Source organism: Megalops cyprinoides, chromosome 1, assembly GCF_013368585.1.
Source record: "Megalops cyprinoides isolate fMegCyp1 chromosome 1, fMegCyp1.pri, whole genome shotgun sequence".
Lineage (NCBI taxonomy): Eukaryota > Metazoa > Chordata > Actinopteri > Elopiformes > Megalopidae > Megalops > Megalops cyprinoides.
The window spans coordinates 25,598,106-25,624,731 of NC_050583.1; the positions used below are offsets into that span (position 1 = coordinate 25,598,106).

The 26,626-nt window shown below is 42.4% G+C and overlaps 1 protein-coding gene across 1 annotated transcript in view; it reads left to right on the forward strand.

Annotated features, from left to right (window-relative positions):
* The first annotated feature begins 1,383 nt into the window (after positions 1-1,383).
* The window catches only part of rhbdf1b (rhomboid 5 homolog 1b (Drosophila)), a 75,643-nt gene continuing 50,400 nt past the window's right edge, over positions 1,384-26,626 (forward strand). Inside the window, exon 1 of the mRNA XM_036535895.1 lies at positions 1,384-1,416. The gene's annotated coding sequence lies outside the window, so the exon portion shown is untranslated. The remainder of the gene's footprint in view (positions 1,417-26,626) is intronic.

Here is a 26,626-nt window from a genome sequence, read left to right on the forward strand (position 1 = left end):
GCAAAACACGTCCATAGTGTTGCTACATGTTACCTTAGTGTCCTTACCTTAATGTTACTTTTACACATTCCCCAGTCCACAGTTCTTCTTGTCATTTGTTATTCTCCATATCAACTACCTTGTTATCATATGTTTTATTTATTTATTCATGATTTGGAGGTGACTGCTTTTACTGCTACCTCCAAAACATTTATTCTTGACAAACAGTTTTAAATAACAAAATTTAATAACAAAATGTGCCAAGGCTCTTTCCCTTTTCTCTCTGTTTAGATCATTCAGGGTCCCTGTATTACGCCAATGCCTGTTAGGCTCTTCTACAATTCTGTTGCAACAAAGGGAAAAAAAGTACCACATATTTATTAAGACTTGCAGGTGTGCAACAGTTGTAATGATATTCTTTTCGGTCTGAAAAAAAAAAAAAATCATACAGCACGCTGGTCCAATACAAGGTTTTGCCACCCTTAAACTAGATATTTTACCACAATAACTCCAGCAAATATCCATCTGTAAGAATGAGCATGTGCACATCGCAGTGAGGTAAATCTGTAAAGCTAATTTGTGGCACTCCATCCCATCTCTCGGTCATTTATAGTCAAAAGCTATCCACAGGAGAGGTACTGAAAAATGAAAACATAAACACAATTTAATTTCACTCACAGACATGCAGGGCTTTCTGAGCCCAGCTGACTGGTCTGAAACTGCCGCCATATGGAAGACATAAGGGTCTACGTATATTCCTTAAGGGGCAATACTTTGGATCACTCCTAATTGTATTTCCTGTCTGGGCCTATGGTACAATCCAACCCAAATTTGCATGTGATTATTTAAATAGATCCACATTACTAATGATTTGTCCTGAGTGTCAAATGTCATTTTATTCAATGATGATTCAATTATTGAGATAAAAGGAGGCCGTTTAAGAGGACGCCCCCCACTCCTCCACAGCGACAATAGTTTACTCCTCCACTTCGTTTTATATCTTCATGTATTTAAAAATGATTTTCTTTATAGTCCTGTGAATGCATGACTTTCGGTGGCACCGGGTAAGTATTCTGTACCATTGCATTGAATCCACGTTTAAATCAAGGCAGTAACACTACGGTTTTCAAAATGGGAAGCTTTCTAGGTAGGGTTATAGTCAGACCTCATTTCTTTATTTTCTTGTTTGTTTTGTTTTCTGTGTGTTGCTCTTACAATCGTAGGCTATCTCCTGCTGTGTTGCAAAGCCAGCCAAGACCATGATGCTAGGAAGTCCGGTGGAGCTCTTTTGAAATGGAATACGAGCGAAAACTGGAAACGAAAACGTCATTGCCCCCGTGCGAAGGAGAGGTCAGATGAGTCCGGAGTAACTTTTTTCTTCAAGTCGACAATTTCCAATACGAACACAGTACCACCTACAGCCGTAGAAAATTGGCGGTAAGAACACATTAAATTGTTTTTTTTTTTTTTTGCTGTTTCGTTGCTTAGGTGGCCTATTATCTGAAACCAAATGGCAAAGTACATGATACTTTGATGTCAGTTTCAAATTTTAAACACGTCGATAATTTTATTCGAATTGGGACCGTGAGATGTGCGTGCAGAGGTAGGTGCGGTCTGTTATCTGAGATAATTAATAATTAGTTATAATAGATAATTAATTTTAAATATATAAGTATAATAGTTAATTGTTAGACCGACAGCCAGTCCATTCATTCTGCCTGAGCTCTATTACAGTCTTCTAAAATCTGATCATTTTAAACTGTAGATTATCTGTGTCAGTTTTTTTTAAAAGGTGGATTCATGAAAGTACATCCATTAAGCTGCCTTTTGGTGACATTGTCAGACTTTGATTTAGCATAGCATGCCTCTGTTGTAATTTACCTCAGAAATTGATGTGTTCTCCAGCCTGTTAATGGTTCCTGCCATATTTACAATGAAGAGAGTACACTGAAGATCATCACTACTTAATGCAGGCCTTTTCTCGACTGAATCAGCATAATAGAGGCATCCCTACATGTATTGTTTTAGAGACACTCCCATGACAACTTCAGTGTTAGCTACTACTTGAGTGAGTTCCAATGTCAAGCATCCAGTGCTCATGTTAGTGGAATGCCATTGCATTTGTCAGGGTTGTCATTTTCATTCATTTAAAATGTGTCGTATGTCAAATTAGCTAAAAATCTATTAGAGCATAATAAACACATTACTTTAGCAACGCTGAGAATAAGTGGGGTGAGGTTCTGCTTTTATGAATCCCTCTATGCATTATAAATCTTTTGGCTCATTTAGCTTCACCTGACCATATTCTGCCTAATGAAGTTTCAATAAACAATCTGAACAAAACCCAGTTCTGAGAAAAAGCAAAATTTGGCATGTTGGCATTGGTTATGCTTTTTAAGGGACGCAAATAATTGCATAAGCTGTTTGGTTTATTGTGGGAAAGGAGACCATGCTTCTAACTCTTTCCTTATGTTGTATTTTGATATATGAAGTGAACATTTTGCAGCCAAAATCCGCATTGGAAAGTTTGTAAGCAGCCGTCAACAGCATAAAACACGTGAAATTCAAATGGATTTGAAGTGGATTTGAAGTCCATTGTGATCAAAGGGGACAAGTTTTATTAAAACTGCAAATTGAAATCAATAAGGCACATGTGTTTATACAGGTCAAGTGGTATTTGAAGTAATGTTGGCATTCAAACAGTAATTCTACCAAGAAGAATATTAATATTTTAAAAATGTTCTATTTCAATTTAACATTCATGTTTGGGACTATGTCATGAATTAAGAGTAAAGTCATTGGTTGCAGCTGTCTTGATAACCAGTTTGAACAAAAGAGGTGTTGTGAATGATCAGCAAAGATTTGTGCTTGTTCAGTTTACCATCCATCCGTGTTCAGTTTACCATCCATCCGTGTTCAGTTTACCATGCAGTCTCATTCATCAGGTGGCTTGCATTATTTGTTTTGTTTGAGACTGACCTGTATTTCTTCACAGGGTCCTGTCTAATCCAGTTTAAAATATCAGACCCTGGCAGGCAACGGTGATTATGTTATTTTTCATATCGGAAGAGGGAGGAGAGCTTTAAATATGATGAAGCAGATCCCTGATTGGATTTATCCTCAGGCTAACTGAATTATGCTGCCTAGGGTACATGCAGTCAGATGACTGACTTTCAGGTTTCATTTTTGAACAGCCAAGTGAATTCAGAGCTGAGCTATGTAATGGTCACATGCTGTTGAGGAAGATGCATGGCTCCCTAAATGTGCTTTTTAATTAACAATCTCATGTTTTGTCATAATTGTAGCTTAGAGGCTACAATCTGTGAGTGGAGGAATAATTAATATTATGAAAAGTGGGCACGGCACTGTGACTTATAGCCTCAAAGTTCAATCCTTAGTAAATGTTTTATGTATGTAACATGAACCAGAACACCTTGCTCTGTGATGGATTGATACTTTAAAGCAGAGGAAAAGAGGGTGCAGAGAAGAGGAGAACATGCTGCTTTCAGACGCACGCTCTGCACTGAAGCTGTTCAAGATGAGAAGTATGCACGACTGACCAATTACATGAATTTGAGATTTTCTTCTTCTTGTCTTTCTGGTACTTGAGCTGCCCCCTCAGCATGGATGGTATCGCCGGTGATCGGATCTGCAGCGTGAAGAGCTTTCTGGCTTTAATCTGCCATGAGATCTGTGTGAACTGAACAGAATGCAAACTGGTAAAGAATGTGTCTGTGTCGTGGACACAGTCTCTGCCTTTTTTAGAATCCCCTGTATTGAGTGGTCTCATAAGGCCGCATGTTTGAATTTTTCGGCCCTTAGGTAAACATGTTTCCTGTCGATTCTCGAAACCGCAAGAGCAGAATTTATGTAGTTTCTTTAGCAGGTCAACGGTTAAGTTTCCCTCCCCCTAATATTTACGGCGTGTTTGCATATGGAAGAGCCGTAGTAATGTATTAATCTCTGCAGGATCATTAGAGAGCTTTTCTGTAAACCGTATCATTGTCGAACATATTCCTTTCATTAAGATTCATTCTGAGGGCTTCTAAAAACTTCCTTTGCAAACAGCCTGGGAATGAGCTGAGGGGGCTTGACATCTGTGAAGATATTTATAATCAGAAACATGTGGCTGGCAGACAGAGGCAGGAAGGATACTGGTTTCTAAGCATGCTTCTTGAGAGCCGATCCCCAGCATGGAACTCTGACCTCGGTGATCCAACGTGTCGTAGAACAATCAGCTCTCTCAGAGTTCAGTCTTTTTCATTTTCCCATGACTCTTCCTGATCGGCACAGGAACAAGTGTGAACTACAGCTCGAGAGCGCAAAGGAGCCACGGCTATTGGCTCTGAAAATCAATAACGTAATTACATTCATTTTTTGGACCAGGACCAGAGCAAGCTGTTTGGTGGCCCACAGGGACAGCGCAGATAGCACAAAGGCCTCGTTAGACTTTAGTGTTTCGTTCCATCCACGTAATAAAGTACTCAGTTTGCCAGTGTTTCCTTTATAGACTGTGGATGGATGCCAGCTGCCGCTGTTCTCCAGTGACTTTTAGATTGTCACTGAGAGGTAGCACAGAGTACTCTCTGTGGAAACTGAATTTGCATCAGCTTCCTGTTTTTTTATTTGGTTTTATTTTGTCTTGTCATGCCACAGTCAACAATGACGAATAGTCTGCAATGTTTGTGCTGCTTAGGAAATACCCATTGTCTCATAATGTTATGTGTCATCTGAAAGTCTCCCACAGAGAGATAACATGACTGTGGTTTGTTTAGAACACTCTTCAAATGCCCCTTCAGGCTCAGTTCAACTGAGTCCTGACTGAGCATGCTCCATTTAGTCATGCCTTATAATATCGCTATCTTAACTGCAGCCTTGCAATGTCCAAACTGAAGAACATAAATTGATGTACTTGCTGTGCACCTGGTTTATTTTTTTATCCCATATATGCTTGATTACAATGTTATGTTTTAACAATGGCTGTTTTGTGCATCAAACCATTCAAATTAGGGATTTTAGACATGTGTGAGTTAGATGTTTCCAGCCACAGCCAATCAACATTTGACATACATAATGCAGAGTGAGTCTGATATTTATGAGATGGTTTCACAGATCCTGTCTTTATGAGAGATAACCTGTCCCAGCAGCTGCATGGCCTCCTCTAATGCCCTGTCATTTGTTAACCCCACAGCTGTGAAGCACAGGTACCCATGATCTGTACACTCCCTTTATCACTGCCTCTGTACAGCCTGCTGAGACACAGTGACATGCACTCAGAAGGGGAGGTGGCAGCAATGCTAACAGAAGAAATAAAGGGACTAGGCTGAATATTACCCCATCTCCTTTCTGCATTGTGTCGCCTTGAGTGCAAACATGAAATCCTGGCAGATATGTTTGTCAGATTGATAACTGATAATGTTGTTATGACATGTAAATTAACACACAAACACAAAAGTGCGCGCGTACACACACACACACACACATCCACATACACACCCACATACACACACACACACACACACACACACATACACAAAACAAGGACATACAACATTGAAATGAGTGGGCTCACTTCGGTCTGAAATTTGTACATTTGTCTGATACATGCAGATGAAACCGAGATGAGTCGAGGCTGAGTGTTGTGGCTTGCTGTGACATGAGTCTTCTGCCTTGTGCGTCATCACGGTCAACATTCGGTGCATGACCTTATTTTGGTACAACCTTCTGTTATCTAGAAATGATGACTCCGTGAGTAGTTCATGTAGTATGCCTGTGGATTTGTCTCTACGGGGGCTGCATAGTCACTGTTGTCATTGTCATTGAAAGTACTCCTCCGCACCACCCCCTCCGACAGTTCCTCTGTGACAGGGAGCTGCCCAGTTCTCTCAGTAGAGTTACTTTTGATGGGGCACGCACACACTTAGTATTCTGCTCAGAGTCCCAGCTCTGTGCAGTGGCATCCAGTCTGGGGCTGTGTGTGTGAGTCTGCTCCTCCCCCTCCACTGGTTGAGGTAACACTTATCCCTCTTATTGCGTGTTTACATTGAGTTACTCCATTAAATTCCTTTATTATACATCTGAATTTTTTGCAGTTAGCAAACAACTGTACCGTTTCAACAGTGTGAGCTCTCCTCATATCCTCAAGTCCTACAGGTCCAAAAATAAAACTAACCTGCTTTGGGTCATGAACATATTTACCTCAGATTCTAGCAATGTTCACCTCTTCTATCTAATGTAATACTTTCTTTCTCTATATCTACACACTGCAGTGCCTCAGAAAGTCTTTTCTGAATGCAAACATCAGATAACGCTTATCAGCACAAGCGTCTCATTTTACATGTTACATTTTGCCTAGGAAATAATACTCATATTCTACATACAGGAATGTATGCATTGTTGCCAATGTATCTGAATGTAAGCGGTAGTGTTATATGAAACTGTCATGTACCCTGATGTCAAGAGGCTGTAAAATGTAGTGGTAATATGATACATCAATAATGTTCATATTTTATAAAAAGGATTGTATAACGCATGCACATCCTGACCTGCCGTTTACATGCCATTGTTTGTACATGCCATGGCTTGCAATAAATTAGGACGCTCTTCACTTTAGAAAACAGGTTGCACATTTTAAACATGGCCTTTCTCTACATCTGCTGTTTATGTATAGAATTATTACTAATTATTGTCCTCTCCAAAATATTTGATTCATATCTTCGTCTTGCACCTTTAAACACTGTCACCATGTACAGAAATACCACAGCTTTCTCAAATAATTAATAACAACTCCACTAGCATGTCCATTCATTTGCCACATACCCTCCACTTACATAAGAATGAAATAATACGGTAGTTGTCTATCTGATTTCTAGTGGTGGTGCAGTTAAGACTCTTTTGCTCAGGTGTTTTAACTGTTTTGTCTCTCCGCTTTGCCTTGTCATTTTATCCCAGAGTCATAATTTGGGCAGTCTTTGCTAATAAGTAGTTATAAATAGTGCCAACCTGCTAATGCCAGCTGCCTGGAGCCCAGGAAGCAGGCAGCGCCAGCTTGGTCCGGACCTGAGCCCGAGCCGTATGTCAGCTTTGTAGGATGGCCCTGGCTGCAGTAAGACCTGCGCACTTGTTCCAGAGCCCAAAACGATCCTTTCAGAAAGACCCCTGCGTTGACCCCATGTGCTGGCACTGGGTTATGTGGTTTGGTGCAGTTAAAAGCACCGGATGGCTTAACAAGCAGGTGTTAGTTGTTTATCCCATTGGCAGTGTTGGAAATGTGATATTCACAACTTTACCCTCCTTGTATTAAACTCCTCTTTCTCCTCCTATTTGAAAGTGGAGTCTCAGAGTGGTGGAAGTGCTGTGTTCTAGCTTGCCATAGCTGTCATCTCAGTGTAAGAAGGAATTTAAATAAAAATGAGTGTCCTGCTAGATTTCCTCAGGTACTTTCTGTCTCTTATTTGCCTCAGTCAAAGTCAAAGCAAAAAACGTTAACCTTGTGTTAGTCTGACATTGTAATCAGGATGTAACACAGGAAGGTTTATCTGAATGTCCTGCGTGTAGCCAACACTTTAACTGGTGTTGTAGAAACAATAGGCTACAGACTGGCCCTGAGACTCTTATTGGTGAAGTGAACTTTCTTTGTATGTCTTGTTATTTGGAGAAGGAATTTGTGTGTGTGTGTGTGTGTGAGTATGTTTGTGTGTTTTTATACTTGTGTGTTTGTGTGTGTGCGTGTGTGAGTGTGTGTGTGTGTGTGGTTGTGTGTGTGTTTGTATGTGTGTGTGTGTGTGTGTGTGCATGTGTGTGTGTGTATGTGTGTGTCACATTTCTCTTAATCTGCACACAAAGCGAATTCCACAGTAACCACAGTATTTTTAAGTTTTTTCAAAGAACTGTCTTGTTTTGTATTGATCCAGATGTTTGCATTTGAGTTCATATCCCTTATGTCCTCTGAATTTTACTCTGGACACTGACATCTGACTTTGTGAAGGCTCTCGGATTTGTCATACATCTTGTGATTAAAGCACATGAAGGCTTTGGTTTATTTTGGAGTCATAAGTAAGCCACAATCCTGGAACTCTGGAAGTTTGTACAGTAAATCTTCTCAGATGATGTCATACAGAAGACTGTAGGTAAGAGAGGAAAAACTGAAGTGTGGGTACTTTGAACTGGATTCTTTGGCAGGCATTGCAAGATGGCGTTGTGCTTCATAATTTTAGTCTGACAGTATGTAGCTTGACACGGTCTTCATTCCTTGGACGTTATTCAAATTCTTCTGTTCCATCAAAGTGCTCTTTGTTTTAATGCACCTCACACCAGGAAATAATATCCCTGATTGATGATAACTGGAAACTCCATGAAAGTGGTAGCTGATGAGAAATTTGTGTGTGTGTGTGTGTATGTGTATGTTGGGATTTTCATTAAGATACTTTAATTAATATTCTTCAAGCTACAAGTCTCTTTGAAATGCTACTGTGATTATAAGAGTTAATGTAACGGCAGGCCAGAGAAGCTGCAAATGCTATTGTTTTCATTCTGTGTTCTGCACAGTTAATTTATAGTATGATTAATTGATATCAGGCATTGCTTCATGACATACACTCTTGCTTTTGTGGTTATGTTTGGTTGCATGATTTTATTTCATTTGCTGAGGTTTTACATAAATAATTGCGGTGTCAGCATTCTGAACCCAAGACTGCACTAGAGGACTCTAGACTTATTCTGACTGACACCCTTCTGCTATCGGCATCTCCAGTCAGTGGTGTTCATGTGTTTACTTGTAGCTAAACACATATCACAACGACCATAAGCAATGTATAATTTTGTGCACAAATTATAGTTTTTCGTTATCAAAGCTTCCCTTTTTGGTGCTGATGTGGAACGTCAAACGTTTTCTCGTCGTGGGCTGGTGTGTCACAGTAAACAGGAAGTCCGTGGTAGCGCTGACCTGTATTTGTGTTTATTGGAGGAGAGAGTCCTGAGCAGCCGGGAGGCCGATTCTGTGGGGCCTACAGCCCAGAGTGTGAGAGGGAGAGACCTGAGAGGCATGAGAAGTTGGAGGGGTTGTGGGAGAGGTGAGAGCCTGAGTCCCTCAGTTCCCAATTCCAAATGAGCACGTGATCGGCCATTGTCATGTGGAAGACACCCTCAGAAAGCCATCAGACCAAGAGGAGCTTCCACTGTGTAAAAAGAAAACACAACCTGCTTGAGTAAAGCACTGAAAGGCTCATATGTTTGTGTTTGGATGCTGTTGTAGTACAGAAGTGCAGACCTTTCAGCCCACAGAACTGAGCTGTTTATTTACACTTTGGAAAGGAAGCCACCTACTCAGTATAATTGGTGTTTGTGTGGTGTGTGAGTGGGTGACTATTTAGAGGAAGTTCGTCATCAAATTCAAAATCACCAAATATCACTCTGTCATCATCACGACTACTGTGACACACTGAGCAAAGCATCCGTACTATACCTGAAACTGAGGAGTGCTGTAAATGGCTGCGTTTACCACAGTAGTGTTTTTCCCTGAAACCCACATTTTTGTCATGTTACGTCTGTGGTAGTTTTTAAGCTTGTATTGTGGAAGGTCATTTGTGGTATCTCCCTCTTTCAACTTACCTCTGCAAGATGCCTTGGCTTATAAATAACTCACTGATACCCTGGACTGGCTGCAATCTATATCACTGGATAATATGAAATGTGTCACAGATTTACTGTCTGCTCTGCTGTTTATATAATAATACAGCCGCAGTGCATGTCTTGATCCCCCCTTGTCTCGGAGGAACGAGGAGAGCTCTTGTTTCTTATGGTTTATTGCTCTCTGGCGATGTGTCCAGCAGTCATGTCAGCAAGCTGATTCATGTTAGGTGTCCCAAAATCTCCCTGGGAATGAAGGCAGTGAAACTGTGCTAAAGCCTGAGGAAAAGGAAGAACAAGAGCTGGGGGAGAAAAATGTCATTACGCTCATGTTTTAGTGCCCTGGAGGCAGCCATCTTAATAGACCTAAGAACGGTCCCCAGGTGTTTACAAGATAATATTTTGGCTTGCTTGCAGAGCTATGTCATCAGCTCTCTGCTTAGAAAGCAGGTTCACAGTTATAGCTATTGATTCAAACCGTGTTCCACTCTTACTACAGAATTGTTGAATTTTAATGCAGGGCCTTTTGTATTTATTGACTTGTTTTTGTGAATGATGCTGTTTTTGGTTTGAAACCCATATCCACAGTCTGGTATTTTTCATTCTAAAATAATTTCTCTCTTCAGGTTGTATTGAACTGCTTCATAGATTTTCTTTATGTATTTCTTCATTTCCAGATCTGGAATCCTGCAACATAAATAAATGTCTCTGTTGCTGTGAAATGAGATAAAAACCCATGAAGCTGTAGATCAGTATTTATGAGGTAAAAGAAGAGAGATCCTCCTCCTGTCACTGTCTTTTTTTTAGGGCGAAGAAAATTTGGGACTGGGTTTCACCTGACATGCTTCTGCTATTTTCCTCAAAGCGTGTGAAAACAGGGCCATCTGTGATGACACACCATGTCTAATTGGTTCTCCTTGACATATTGTCTTCTCTGCAAGACTAACACGATAGACCAGCAGCAAAGAGACAAGCATTTTACTCCTATTAGTTACTTCTTGTACCTGTACTTCTTGTGTGCTTTTTATTTCTGAGTGCATTTTCCCATAAAAATATTCAAAAAATAAGAGCAGAGAAAGAACAGAAACTGAGATAAGAGAGGGATACTCAACTGTTATTGAGTTGGGGTTGGGGTTTCCTTGCCAGTGTTAGCGTAGAGAGCTCTGTCTTCGCTATCTGATGAAATACTTGACCGAGGAAGGGGAACACGGGTCAATGTTGCCTGTGGTGGCCTGCTCCACGGGCCAATTTCTGAGGCTGTCAGACCTGGGTCTTGGGCCAGGCCAGCTGAGCACACATCTCTGTATGGTCAGGTCATCAGAATCAGCCCGACACGCGCCCCCTGCCGTGCTGCCTGCTCCTGCTCCCGTAAAACAGTCCAACTGGCAGAGGACACAGATAAATACTAGAACAGAGAGGAACATGGCGAACCCCCCAGTCCCCTGGCTCACTGGCCCGCTCCTCTGAAGGCCTGCCAAGCCAGCTTCCTGTGTAGGCCCCCATCGGGAGGAAGGCACTTTGAAGTGGCTGCTGTGTGTTGCCGAGCAACAGGCAGCAGAGGGTAGCATGGACAGCAGGAGCAGAACACACGCACAAGACATCAATTTCCTCCCAGGTAACAGCCCCGGGAGCAGGGCTGTTAAAACTGTTTGCTTGACGACCCTCCAGCCTCTCTCACACCTGGTCATAACTGACAATGACAGACAGTCACCTGTGATTTTATTAATGCATCTGTTCCTTGAGATAAGTAATACCAAAACTGGTTATTTTTTATTGAGAGGTGGGCATTTCTCAGTGTGACACATCCATGTTCCTTGTCAGGGTTATCTCCCTCAGGATTTAACTGAACCTACATTTTGTAATGCTGCCGGGCATTTCCTTCTTTTGCTTGTGTTCCGATGAGGTCATGGGGTGTAGTGGCCAGCAGGCATATAACCAGTGTAAATAACAATTGCTAGTTTGAGGAATGAAGGAAATAAAATGAAACACAAAAATCACAATTAGAACATCAAGAGGCTGTTTCTTTTGTAAATTTTGTTTCAATGTTTTCTTTCATTTCATGTAAACATTTTTATTTCATAATTTATGTTGTGTTTAGATTTTTAAATCGTTGCTGTATTTTTACGACAAGTTTTCTCGGGAATGTTTATGTTCCTGAAAACATCAACCATCACATAAGCTGCATCTCCTTAATTTTCATGTCCTCGTTCTTCATGGCCGCTACAAAACTCCTCCGGTGCAGGAGTGTCTCTTCGGGTCAGCGCTTTACACGGGCCCTGCTTGCGGGTGCGGGCGTTTGAGTGTGAGTAATGGACGGAGGCTGTGAGGGCACAGTGTGACCATGCGCCCCCTGAGCTGCGGTGCTGTGAGAGAGACACTGGGCTCTGGAGTTCTGCCAGGGACAGTAGGCACAGTTCAGGGAGTGCTACCCTGATGTGTAACCAGGGCAAAAATAGGAAAAGGGCACACGGGACACAGCAAGTAGGGATATCCGTCTGTTTTGATAATACAAATATGGTGAACAGGGAAGAATTTCAGATGTTTTTTAATGTCACAGCAGTTTCCTGCTCATAGATATAGAATTTCTACATCTGTCATACCTGTTGAAAGCTGTGGTCAAATATATGTGATCCATAAAAACAGGATCTATAGTACTATATCTTACACAAGACAAAATTCTACTGTAGGGTCATTTAAACTATCAACAGCGAACTGCCGCATTGGTCACTTTCATCATCCAGCCACTTGACTCTCTGACCCTGTGGTCAGAAGTACAGTAGTCACATGCATCGTCCCTTGTGTAATTTAAATTACACAAGGGACACAGTGCTGTTCTGTGTGCAGTGTGTGCATGCACATCACAGCTGATTCAGTTCTGCATTGATTTAGGGTGAGCATGTGTGTGCAGTCGTTCTGCACAAACATGCTGTCATAATAAGAACAAAGTATAAATGTGAATATTTGCATGCTCTATCAATATTTTACTATTCAGAATCTCAATGTTTCAGAATCACCATACTATTACAGAGCCAGCTGCTCTTTTAGTTTCATACCCATACAGTTGGATTATATCCATCTGGTAAAAAAAGATTTCAACAGATGCTCTGAGACTGTTTCTGTGCTGTATCTTCATAAAATCATGAGTGCGGACAAGGGTTTAAATGATAATTTTATGATTAGGAATATCTGTAGAGCAGTTACACTCATTTTGATCCAGTTGTGACTTTCAGCTTTGCTGATTAAATAGCTCACTGTCCAGGAATTCTATTCTTTGGGTCTGATCTTGGCTTACTGTGATTCCATCCTAACTTGTCTCTCTCATACCTGTGAATATAACTGTTTTAATGACGCAGATTTTATCTGGCATATACTACTAAATGACATGGTCACATGTCTTTGTAATCAGCTCCATTGTAAAACATATCTGTCAAAAACAAAACTCCTATACTATATACTACAAAAGTGTGTGTGTGTGTGTGTATGTCAACATCATAACATCAACATGTCATAACAAACATTACTGCATATTTCAGACCAAAGCGGTTTCCATAAATCATAGTGAATGGTTATGAATGGTTAAAACAGGTGCCATGTCATTCTCATGACAGCATTAAACAGTCTTTATGGCAAAGGGCTTGAGCTTGGTGTTGCAGATTTGCATACAATCCATTTTATTTTTAATTAAGGCCCTTTCCTCTGGGTGAAGGTAACTACTACAGAAGCTCAGGGCCAGCAGTGTCACTTACACCCGGCCTCTCCCAGTGAGTGATGAGCCAGTCACACGCCCACACTCCAAACAGTCACTGTCTGGACAGCTGGCATCTGGCACCTCTCATGCAGCACCATTCCAGGTCACCCACTGTGCCCAACGGCCTTGGCTGCCCATCCGTCCCTCCCAGAGCAGGGGAAGCGATGCATCACTATGCAGCCAGCACAAGGTGGGACGCGGACCAGACAAAGACAGCAAGAACACGCCCCCCAGCACAGGAGGCTCATTGTGGGATGACGCTGGCATGCGTCTGATGGTCTGGCTGGCCGGCCCATTGTTGCCATGCTTTGGCCCTGTTTCATGTGAGTGTCAGCAGGGTTTGTTGAGTTGGTCGGGCCGGTGGGTATTTCCATCACCACTGCCGTCCACTGGGTGCTGAGGATCTCGGCTTCTGTGACATTAAGCACAAACCTGTGACCCACTGGCAGATGCACTCCCATTTCTGAGTGATTATGATATTGAATATATTCAGTATGAGACACTGTTAGGTTATCTTGCAGCAATTCATGGTGATAGTGATTCATAGCCTGCACTAGTTGCAGTCCTTTATCAGCTTTAACCTATGTTACAAAAAAAGCGCTCTTTCAAAACCCTGCCAAATGGAACAGCAACATTGTAAATTATTTGAAGGACTACTGCTGAGCACTTGTGTTTATTTGCTGATAAAAGGGTGCCAGAGGTCTCTGAAAGATGTATGGCCTCCCACATAGGGGAAATGGATTGGTCCATGCAGAATCATTTGTAAAGCAGCACATGAACATGACTTTCACGTTTTATGGTTTAAAATGGGTTACTGATTAAATGTTTAAACAGACAGATGGTGTCCCTCTCTTATTTCGGGCTGTCTGGTGAGACCACCTGCTTGGCTTAGACTTAAAGAGAACAGAGCTGGAGGGAAGGGATGATCATCATGAAAGAGATGTTTGCGCCTGAAACATGTGCCCTGCTTTCCGTATGTTCCATTACCTGTTTTTTTTTTTTTTGCATTACCCCCTAAGCTTAACAGCCCGTAGAGAATGACTCCACTCACCATTCCCTTGAATGCTTTAACCCTGCAGCTGCAACATCAGAGTCATGGGAAGATTACGGCATGGCTTTGACAGACTGGTTTTCGGTTCAGTTTCATCATTCCTGCGTAGCTCGTACAGATCAGCCAAACAAACCACAGAGTCAGATTACAGCTTACAGTACACATTACAGTTGACTTGTACCTGTGTAATTACATACAGTAGGCACTATAAACATATTATACAAGTAAACCTTTTCTACACAGCACTTACTGAATGTAAAGCCCTTAATGTGCTTGAGTTCAGTATGCAGTTACATGGGTCAAGGCCATTGCACTGTAAGCTGTGACCCAAATTTAAATCAGTCCTTTTGATGTAAAATATGTGACGGAAAGTATGCCTGACCCCTCATTGTAAATGAAGTGCTGTGGAGTGGGGTGTTCTGCTGTCAGCACTGAGACGCACAGAAAACCCAAATTTCAGTCGGGTGTCAAGTCTTCTTGTCCTGTCTGTGGCACCACATGCCCCCCTCCTATAGGAAAGAGGACCCCCCCCCCCCCCCTTCTTCACCGTAGAGTGGGCGACAACCCCCGAGGCTCCTTTGAAGTGTGATCTGGAGTCCGGGGAGACTGAAATAGCCAAGATCTCGCTTACAGGCCCGTCTTAGCCTGGCCGAGAAGATGAAAGTCAGTCTAACAGCTCCAGAGGCCGCTGCCGTCTGTGCTGCTGAAATACTGTACACAGCACCCTGAAAGCCTCCGCTCCATCAGGGACACATGCGATGACAGACAGCACACATCTTTAGACTTACTTAGCCTAGCATCTCACTCCTGGAATCTGTGAGGCTGCTGTGAAATGATAATAATATCAATACCAGGCTTATTTGTGGGGCCATTGCCACTTAACCGGGGGTGACTGGGGAACATCCAGGGTGACGCTAGAAGTGTTTTTCCATGACAGGTGCAAAGATGATGGGTAGTTATCAGAAGTTTGGGAGGAAAGGAAACAAACGAATTGGTGAGGGAAAAGAGACAACCACTGGAAAAAGCACATTCGTTTTGAGCAGGAGCGGTATGTAGAAGATGGAGGCCAGCAGAGATGGAGCACACGAGGAGCTCTCTTCTTCATCTTACTATATGTGTGGCCACACACTGACAATTTGTCCCTTTGTGTCTGTGGCCCACACTGCCTAGTTCCCTTTGTGTCTGTGGCCCTCAGTGTCCAGTTCACTTTGTGTCTGTGACCCTCAGTGTCTAGTTCACTTTGTGTCTGTGACCCTCGGTGTCCAGTTCACTTTGTGTCTGTGGCCCTCACTGTCCATTTCCCTTTGCTGGACCCTCGCTAAAATTAACCTGATATCTCTGTCAGCTGACCTGCAGCTCCTAGCGTTACTAATCGCTGGCTCCACAGCAGCTCTGAATTCCTCTGGATTAGCTTGTTGAGAGAAACACACACACGCACATGCACGCATGCACTCATGGACACACACACACACACACACACACACAGACATGCACGCTCTCCCCAATGCCCCTCATGTGTAATTTGGGCTATTGAGACTCGCTGAGAAGAAAAGACAGCATACAATCAGGGGGTTCTGCTCAATGGAAGCCAGTGACTTGCAGGCCTAAAAAGCCAGAGGCAAATAAAGGAAGCCTTTATCTGTGCTGATGGGCTTAGAGAAAAGACTTTACTTTTCTTTGCCTGTATTGACTGCCACTTTTCAAAAGAACATAAAGTTGACAGTGTTTTCAGCATTGTGTCTGCCGCATTGTTGGTCAGTGCTTCAATGGCAGAGAGTCAAAAAGTCAGACAAAGCATACCTGTTTGTGTTTGAAATCCCAGACATGCTGCCTGAAGTTTTCCCCCACAGCAGTGCATCGCAGAAAGGGAACTCAGATAGAAATGTGCTGCTCGAATTGGGAACAACATGTGGAAACTGTAAAGGTTAGCTGTGAGGTTCAGTGGTGCAGTGGAACAGCCCACTCAGAAAGTTTAGACGCATACTGGAACAGCTACCTTTCAGAGTGCTATGAAGTGCAGTGGTGGAGCAGAGCTGCCATCTTAGAGCAAAGTGTGGCAGGGAAGCTTGGAAAAAGTCAAGTTCTTTTCCTGTGTTAGTGGTCATCGGACTCCTCTTGTGTGGCTGGTTAGCCTGAAGTCTGCCTCTCGGAAAGCCTGCTGGTCCCCTGGAACCTCGCTGCCAAAGTAATGCAACTGTTTAAAGAGGATTAAAATAATGATTTTATACTTCAGCCCAAATTGATCTTTCCCCAAGAAGCGGTGTGAAATTGAGAAGGTCTGGCTCTATTGATCCACGACCAGACATTTGAACTCGATACAGTACCCCGGGATTTTCAATTACGGGAGCGGAACTTACACTGTGGAATGAACTCAAATGCTTTTTGAATGAAAACCACTTTTTCATTTCTTGCTTGTCTGTTCTTTTCAACTCTGTTCAGATGTTCTTCATGTGGTTTCAGTCTGTAGTGTCAGTTACTCGTTCAGATAATTGAAGTAAATTACTACTGAGTTATGAATACCAGAAACATACCACAATGAATGCACTTTACTTGAGTTCTGACGTTCATTTTGCTTAAAGCAGTAAGATGATCGGTCAGGGATAGGAATGAAAGTGCCAAATCACATGGTTCACCTCAGACTAAATAATTTGCCTTTCAGCGACAGCATTGTTATATTTCCAACCTCAAATATTTTGATCACTATAAATGTGGTCCTGTTTTGCATTTATTCTGTGATCAGATGCTATATATTATGATCACTGTGAGAAATCTTAATTATATTCCACAGATTCTCCATCTTTATGGGACATTGTAGACATGTTTATAAGATATCTTACAGAAAGCAGAAAATCAGCTACCCTACCAGTCTTTTCTCACCAAGTCTTTCTCCTCCTCCTTTTCCTGTTCATTAGTTTTTGAGAGTTTCTCTTTCTCCCCCCTCTCTCTCCTTCTTTCCTGTGTGGTGGGGTGATGGATTCCCCTTGGCTAAGCCAGAGGGCCTTATTGTACCTCACCCCCCCCCACCCCCCCACCCCCCCACACACACACACACACAGGCACGTATGCATCTGCCCACACTCGCTCTCTCTCTCTCTCTCTCACACACACACACACACACACACACACACACGTCTAGGACCTGGCACTGGATATCTCTCTGTCAGTCACTCATGAATATGCTGGCACAAAAGGGAATGGTGTTGAATGCTAATTGATTCAATGGCTACCACTCAGATGCACTTTATGTGCACAGTGTTTTTACATAACGTGCCAGCAGGTTAACCTTAAATAAGCCTAAGCCAGCACGGTTAAGCTATGACCTAATGTAAGCCATTACCTCTGCTACTTATTACACAGCACAGGGCATCACAGTTCACATCACGCTGACAAGGAGTCATGACACATTTATGTCATCTTTACCAAAACACAGCATTTAAAAGCTTTGTTGACTGTTTTTTTGCTCATTTATGCCTCTGTTAAAAATGTCATGCTGTCTCTTAGACTTTACTGGGTGAATATATAGCTGCCATCCACCACTCAAACACCGGAAGTGTTGTTCATGCCACATGCAAAACAAATGTTGTCATGGTGCAGGTTATATGTGCCTTGTATGTTTTAAGTTTTAATTTGTTGTTCAGTTGTGCTGAGCGTAGGTAGATTTAAATTCTGATATATACTCTCAGACAGATGTATTTCTTTGGCCACATGAGCGTAGACTGTAACATGGCTTTTGATACTGTCTAACCTCTTTTCAAATGTAAATTACTTTGAGTTCTTGCAATCATGTATGTAAATGTATCAGTCTCCAAGTTAAAAGCAGAGCTGAAGAAAGAAAAGAACTGCTCCAGAACCAGAGCCTGCAGCAGCATCCGCTGCTCATCTGTTTGATGATATTAATTTTTCATTTTGAGCCATGAATGTTTAACGGGGCTCTTTGGGGCGTGCAATGTCAGGTGTGTTGCTGAGGCAGGTGTCAGGTATGATGGGATCTCGGTGAGAGGGGAGTGTGGATTACTCCCCGTCTTTTGGGATGGGCTCAAAGACAGGTGTCTCTGCTGCTTTGTCAGGTGCATGGCATGCTTGAGGAGGAACAGCTGGCTGATTTGCTGGTCTGCTTTGTTCTTTGGTCTCCTCCTTTCGTGCTGCTAGATTAAAATACTTCCTGGTTAGTGAGTGTGTAAAATGCATGAGATCTCACTTATTCATGGAGGTTGACCCTTTAAATAACAGCTCAGCCTTGTTGAACTACAGTGTCGGTGGGTTTCATGTCACATTTAAATGTGTTGTGTAGTGTCCCACACAAAATAAGTTGTGTGGTGGAAGGTCAGAATGGGAAGTCTAAAAGATTGACGTAAAGATTTGTGTAGTAGGGGGTCTGAATGAGTTGTATAATATTGTATCATGTCTAAAGGACTTGTGTGGTAGTGTGCCTGAATGAGTTGTGTAGTACTGTGTCTGAATGGGTGGGTAGTACTGTATCAAATATGAATGAATTGTGTGATAGTGTTTACATGTTGTCTAGCAGTAGATCTGAACGATATGTTGTAGCACACCAACATGATTAGTGTGGAGGCTGGTCAGAATTAGAGCTGTGTTGAGGTGAAGAGCCCGCTGTTTAATTTCTCTACTCCTGACCATGTCTGACAGGCTCCGGTCTCTTCTGAAAGGCATTTCTTCCTGACTGTCTGGAGCAGTGACTTCATAGAGACTCCTCTCCCTGACCCCAGAGTTGAGAAGGTTTATCGCTCCTTGGTATTCCCTGATAAACGCTTCCTTCACTAATTTCACACTAGCAGAGCCGTGTCTGACGACAGCCTTCTGCCATTGCCTGGGAAAAAAATCCCTTGTTTACGGTCCGCTGTGGGTCTCTTATCTGAGAGGAGGGTCTGCTCGACTCACTGCCACCAGCTGCTGTCTTTATCTCCAACAGCCTGTTTGATTTCTATATCCTTTCCTGCTGCTGTTTGCTCTACTTTTCTCAGCACAACTCTTTGGACTGTTTAGAGGGGCACCATTACTTCATTCTTTTTTTGCTTTAAGGCTTGTTTTTGGCTATGCGGTTCTTTCCTTCACATGCACAGATCCATAAATGATTTGAATCTGTGCATTCATACACTGTTTTTCTTACATTTAGGTTCGTAGAGCATAAACTGCCTTCAGTTTCGTGCGATAAGTAAATGTTATATTCTTCGTACTGGCAGCACGCCCGGCCTAAATACTTCCTTACGGTGGTGCATTCTGCAATTAAACCTAACAAGCACTGTGAGTGCATTTAGCAAACATTCCCATGAGCAACAGGGAGAACGTTGTGCGCTTTCCCCCTCTGCCGTGTCTCGCTGTCTGAGCGCAGAAGTCGTGCAGGTCTTCACCGACAGTGAGAGGCAGAGAGCGCTGAGAGCGTCTGATCACGGGGGGTGGGGGGGGGGGGGGTGCAGGGGCAGGGCGACGGCCCATGGGCCGCTCTCCCAGCAGGGCTGTCAAAGGGGGATGACGGGGATTAGAGGCTGTTGTCTTTGCGCTGAGCAGCTCAGCCGCTGCATCGGATCCGAGGGCTCTGGAGATCCCCGTCCTGACAGGCGAGCGGACTGTTTTCTCTGCCGCCGCCCCGTCTCCCTCTGCTCATTCTGACTGAAAAAAACAAAAGCACACCTTCAAAATACAACAAAGCAGCCAGGCTATACAGCTGCCCTACATTTGAGATCAGCTGGAATATTGATATTTCAAACATCAAAAGACACTCTACGTAAAATCTGTGGAATATTACAATAAAGTCATAAAGTTTTATTCATAACTCCCTGTGTCCCATGATATTTGGACACATTATATTTCTTATAAGTGAGCAGTTTTATTTATTTTACTTTATTGAATAATTTAGATCACATACCAATGCATAAGGATAAAGAGACTGTGTATTACAGTAGTAATGTGTAGTAAAAGTAATGTGATCAAGCGATTCCTTGTTCGTACGTCTGTTTAATTGTATATTTGAGGCCATGTGGATATACTTATACTGTATATTCCCTGTTGAGCACCAACTGGAGAACATGCCGATGTGAGCAGGGTCATCTCTTACAGCAGGTTGATTGTGTATGTGTATTTACAATAGTCTGTGCATTGTGGTCTGTCTCTGAACGAGAGTCATTTCAGCTCAAGGTTTGACAGTGACCTCACCACCCAGGTAGGATTGATTCCTGCTCCTCCAGTTCTCTGGCTGATTAACTCAAGAGGAGCATGTTTATGGGCTTCTGACGTTGTTCCTTCCTGGCTCATTATGGTTAAACATTGCTCATGCCCTCGGCCCTTTTATCTGTTACTGATTAATACTGTTCCAGGGGAGCTTGGATGCACTTACAGGTTTGGCATCTAACCGTTGCCTGTCCTCAAGGCTCTCTCCTCCCACCTCTCTCGGGGGCCCCAGGGAGCAGTCCAGGCAACTAATATTGGGCTATTTTAAATACTGCTGGGTCAGGCTCCATCAATCTGGAGCTCCCTGTGGGTTTGCTGCTTCCTAGTGTATTCATTAGCTATAAGCCATTCTTTCCATGTACTTATAAAGTTAATTGAAGGCTCATATCTAACAGATATGCTGTTCAGTGTGAGGAATCAACTTCACTCTGTCTGCATATGACATGCAAAACAATGCAGAACATTGTCTCTGAGGCACAGGAGTGAGAAATGTAGGCTAGTTTAGTGTATATATCGTATATAGTGTATTTAAATGGGGAAGGAATCACTGCTGCTGTAGTTTATTTCATAGTGGACACAGTTAAATGGTTTTCAGGTTGTCTGTCACATTCCCATGGCGCGCGGTGATGCACACTGAGAACAGCTTAAAATACATTGCAATGCCTTTTTGTAACTGCTGTGACAGAGTGGAAGATGAGGCTATATCTGTAATGCTGAACAAGGCAGACCATCAGTATGGCAGACACCAGGGTAGACAGGTGTGATCCAGGAAACAGGAATGTACCTGCTGTATAATGTATTATTAAGACAAAGTAAGGTTTATTAGACATGAGGAATTCAATAAACAAACAGACCCTGTGATGTTAATGAAGTTCTGAATGTTTTTATTATGAGGAAACCCATATAAGAGGTTAAGAGTGAGTAAACCAAATATTGTTTCTAATCTAAATCAAGCAGATTTCATGGTTCATATCTAAGTGAGTGGTTACTCTGATTGTTAAGTCTAGAAATAACATAAATATTCATTTACCTTCCACGTTTAATTGTATTAAATTGATTCAAGATCATGAATAAAAAACAGTAATAAATCTCATCCAAATAAAAAGTTAATCCAAGCCCTCTGTTGGAGTAAAAATCTGACCTAGAGATCACAGAGATAATTTTCCAGTAAAAATATTGTTATTACAAACTGCACATAAGAAATTTAGCAGACTATTTATAAAACTAGGTAATGAGCCATTCCAGCTGAATCATACCACCCCAATCCTACAAATGAGGTCTGAGTTACTTGTTGTTCATAGTGTTAATTTTGTATTTATCTTCCCTTATGGAAGAAGAAAGCTGGAAGCTGGAAATTATATCTGTAATAAAGTTGAAAAGAAAAATCATCGCTCCTATCATCATCCTATCATTGCTCCTCACCTAGGTAGATGCTTATTGTTATCCATTGTAATTATTCATTGCAAATTGTAAAGAACTTAGAGAATTTTTTTATGTTTAAGGCAGGCCTTCTTTGGTTGCAACATGAACTGCCTTTGACTATGTTGCAATACTGCGGAGAGTAAATGGCAACGTGACCACTTTAAGTGTTTGAGCAGGGGAACAAAAGTGAGAAAAAGCACACATTGTGTCAACCACCAGACATTAAGAATGTGTATCTCAGCTTAGGCTCACATAGACACGTTCGCTTTGAAGGGTGACCTTGATTGGTCTCTTGCCGTGGAACTTTGTCGTATATGCTGTATGGTAACGGCAGTCACGGTCATTTAAAAAAGCACTCGGAGCAAAAAAGTTTTGAAACAAAGGATGGTGTAAGATTTGAATCCTCTTTCCCCTTCTGATCTGGGCAAAAGATTGAGAGCCTTTGGTCTTGTTGTGTCCTGAGTTTTAAGTTAGTTTGTTTTGTCGAAGAAGGAAGTATGCCTTTCTGACTTGATTCAATTCCACCATTGAAAGCAGTAAATGAAATCTAAGCAATGAACTTCAATTCATAGTACATCATGTTGGGCTGCATAATATATCATCGTAAGTATTGATTATTGTACAGAGGCTTAGACATTGCTCAAACTGGACTCTCTTCATGTTTGTCCTCTGGATTTGGGACATAATTTGCAAAGATTCTTGTGCCACAAAATTGATAGGACAGTGACCAACGTCAGGTGTTTTCTATGCAAGAATCATTTAAAGGTAAAAACCATACCTTGGTGCTGATTGTGAGTCCAAAGGTGAGGCTGAATGCAGCTTTAACTTATATATGTGAAAACCATCAGAGTTGTGTTTGATTTTGGTCATGCACCATTCTTATCTGTTAGTGCTGTCAGACATGGGCCCCTCACCCCATCCATGCTGTTTCTCCCCAGCCAGAACCCACACTCATTAACAACATTATTATGACTCTCCAGTCTGCCTTCGCCCACATTTTGTCTGCAGATTTACCCTAATGAGAGCCTGGATTTCTCAGTGAAAAGGCAAAACATCGGGCCAAGAAAATGTCTTTAATTAAGTGACTCATATTCCCTTGGCACCTATCAAAGAGCCCTATGTTGAATCTTGCAAACACCCCAGTAACTGTGACAGCACTGCTGTAGTTCACAGGTGGTCCTATAAGGCTGACGTGTGCTCGGAAAATCATATGATGCTTTTGACCTTCCTTTGAAGTATAAATTATTAACGGACCTGTATCAGGTTAAAAGTCAGTAAGCTTCGATGGAGGTGCAGGCATTGTGGTCTTAATGCAAAACAGTAAGAGGAATGCGACTGTTGTTTGTAAATTTAAAAGCCTTTATTTAGGGTCTGCTAATTAACTGTCTTCCTTTCCAAGACTTTAGAACTGCATGAACATTTGACTACACGTTCATAATTGTCCACGCTGATTCCTCTACTGTTCCGTGTATTGTTTCAGATTTCCCTTCTTACCCCAAAATGTTGATGCTTCATCAACTTGGGAAAAATAGTATGTATTGTTCAGAGGAAAAAATCTCTTCCTGCTGCAAACATGTGCATTTCTTACACAGGCTGATTGCTGTAATTAATCTGCTTTAAGCAGCAATGAATTAACTACTTTTCCCCAAGAAACATTTCAGTTTCAGTTGAATAAGAATGCAGCCACCAAATGCAGAGGCCCCTTCCTTAATAAAATTATCTGTTTCCTTGTGTATTGCTTACAAATAATTCAGTTTTAGATTTCATAGTGATGTATATTTAAGGCTGCCTATCTGCTGCTACAGTATGAGAGCATCTGGTTGAATGCTGTGGTCATTTGCTTTGCTAGCTTGTGGATTGCCTGTATCGTCAGAGAAAGAGTACCAAACCCTGTCACTACAACAGTCCTACAATGCAGTTAAGCCACATTCCTGAAGCCAGCCAGCTGAGTCCTGGGTGGATGGTTTGGAAGCACTAAATCCAGCTGTGTTGCACAGAACAGGGGAATTCCTGACAACCTAATGCATGTTACAGAAAAGACAAACCCTCCACCTCAGCCCTACTCACAAATCCCACGTGGTCAAAAAGTCAAAAGTCTCCCTCCCCAGATGGCATTAAAGGCTCTTCCTCTGTAATCTGAAGACTGGCCTTGTCACCCAGCTCTGGCACTGCTAGCCGCCGCAGTATTTCATCTGTGCTTGTGACATAAGTCTTTGATTTGAGACCACCTGCCAGTTGGCTGAGAGTCAAGCAGCCAGGGATTGCCTCGCTGGGGGTTGAGGTTAGGCACGTATGTGCGAAGGGAGCGGTGACGGTTCCCTCCAGTATATGCCTTTCCTATGTGACATCTCGAGTTTCCAGTTTTAAATGCAGTAGGGTAGTATTGGGGAGGGCTTGCTGTGACAGCGCAAGTTTGCAGCAGTCAGACCTGATTTTTCTCAAGCAGCTAGGCTAATAGGCTGTGGCTGCAGCCCGGGCAGTGCAGTGGGGGGGAGCACAGTGGTTAATGAGGCATCGACCGGAGAGGGCAGCTGAGATCAGAGCTGGCCTCTGCCTGAGTAATGTCACTGAGCTGACACGGAACTGAGCTCAGTTTGGTCTGATCCTTCAGTTTACTGTGTACAGTTCTGGAAAAAAACATCCTCATCTGAGTGTAACCTGTTGTCTTACCAGTGGCTTTGGGACGATTGACTGGGTCTCTAATAAGGTCAAGGCCAGTAGCGAAGTGTGCGGTTCAGTGGCTGGGCAGTACTAGCCTGCTGTGAGGAGTGTTCTATAACAGGGAGCAGTGCTGATGTCCAGGGCTGACCTTAGGCCTCTGTGCTAAATTTTCTCATAAAAGAGACTCACAGTAGCAGTTCCCCTGTCATCACTTCAGGAAACCTCTTCATTCTTAACTTCCAGCTTCTTCTGCTCAAGGGCCCCAGAGAGTGTGTGAGCCATCACAGACTACAGGAGTTAAAGGAAGTCTCTTTATTTTCATTTTTGCTGGAAATCAGAAACATGTATTTTCCATCAAACCACAAAACCACAAAATATACAGTTTCATAGTGAGGTAAAGGCAGTGGGATAGTGGCTAAGGTATTGGACTTGCTGGGAAAAGATTGTATGTTCCATTCCCTGGGTTTGGTATTGACATTTTAGGCTTGAGCAAAGTGCTTATCTAGAATTGCTTCAATAACTATCCAGGTGTTTAAATAATACTGTAAAATGTAAGTAAAGCAGGTCACCATGGCTACCAACCAAAAAAATAATAGTAATAATATTACTAATACTACTACTGCTACTACTAATAGTAATAATAATAATAATAATAATCGTAATAATAATAATAATAATAATAGTAGTAGTAATAGTAGTAATATTTAATTATTCCTCAGTGTACCGAGGAATAAAATTGGCTCCATAGTCACAGCTTGGCTGAGACATAGTGATGTCAGTCATGCATTGCGTCAGATTTGACAGTCATGGCAATCAGGGAGGGAGGGAGGGTAAGGGAAATGGCCTGACACGGCAGTGCTGTGCCTCAGGGGCAGGTATGTGGCCCAGTTTGTTGACTCTGCGCCCCTCTGTATCAGTGCTGCGGTGTCACACTCTTACATTTTTAATCTATATGTGGGCCATGCGTATGATTTTATGTGCCGAACAAACACAACGTCTGCATGTATTGGACATGTTCTATGTCCTGTTTCCTTTGGACAATCTATATGATCTGTGTGGGAGTCACAAATTCAGCACCAAAGTGAAGCGCCAGAAGTATTTTTCCTTCCAGAACTCAGTAGTCTGGTAGTGGTCACTAGAAGCAGCAGAAGCATGTATTTCAATCTCTGTTTGCCAGTCTGTAAAACTCTGCTTATAGGGAAGGCACGTTCATGTTCGTAACTGTTATGTATCAAGTGGTAATTGAGATGGGGAGTCCCTCTGGTCTGCTGGTTTGTTGCCTGTGTCTATCTTCGATGGGCTGGTTGATAACGGGTCAGGGGCTAATACCTTCCATATGCTGATGGAGCCTTTCTGTTCCGGCCCCTGCAGCTTTCCTTCTGCATTCCTGTGTGTCAGTGCAATACACCGTGGCCATCTATCTTTTCCCAGTCAAAGACACGGGGGCAGGTTCAGCTTGTGAAACGTTTCGATTATAGATGTCTCTCTTTTCGTTTCCTACAGGTAATGCATCTGTCTAAATTTAAACTCTCTGAACCTCTTTGTAGACATTCCTGTTTCTCCGCTTTGGCTTTCCAGCTGCAGGCTTCTGACTTTTTGCATCCTGGTTGTAATAGTGTGTCACACCATTAAAGCAAACACCGTGTCACAACAGTATGCAAAACAGTGGAGTAAGGTGTCATTGCAGTACACACTGGGGGCTCTCTTAAGTGTGATGATGAGCGAATAGTCTTGCTTCCCCCAGAGAAAGCTGCGTTTCCACTCTTATTGTTCCAAAGCCAAACCCTCTAACAATAACAGGAGTGAAATCATGCAGCTTAAATGTAGGTGCGGCAAGGAAAGGCCATTTTTCTTTCAATAGTACAAGTCAATCACTCTGCCATGAAGTGGCAAAAGCACACTTTGTGGTCAGTGGTGTTAATGTTTGAATGTCATTGTTTGTGTATATATAT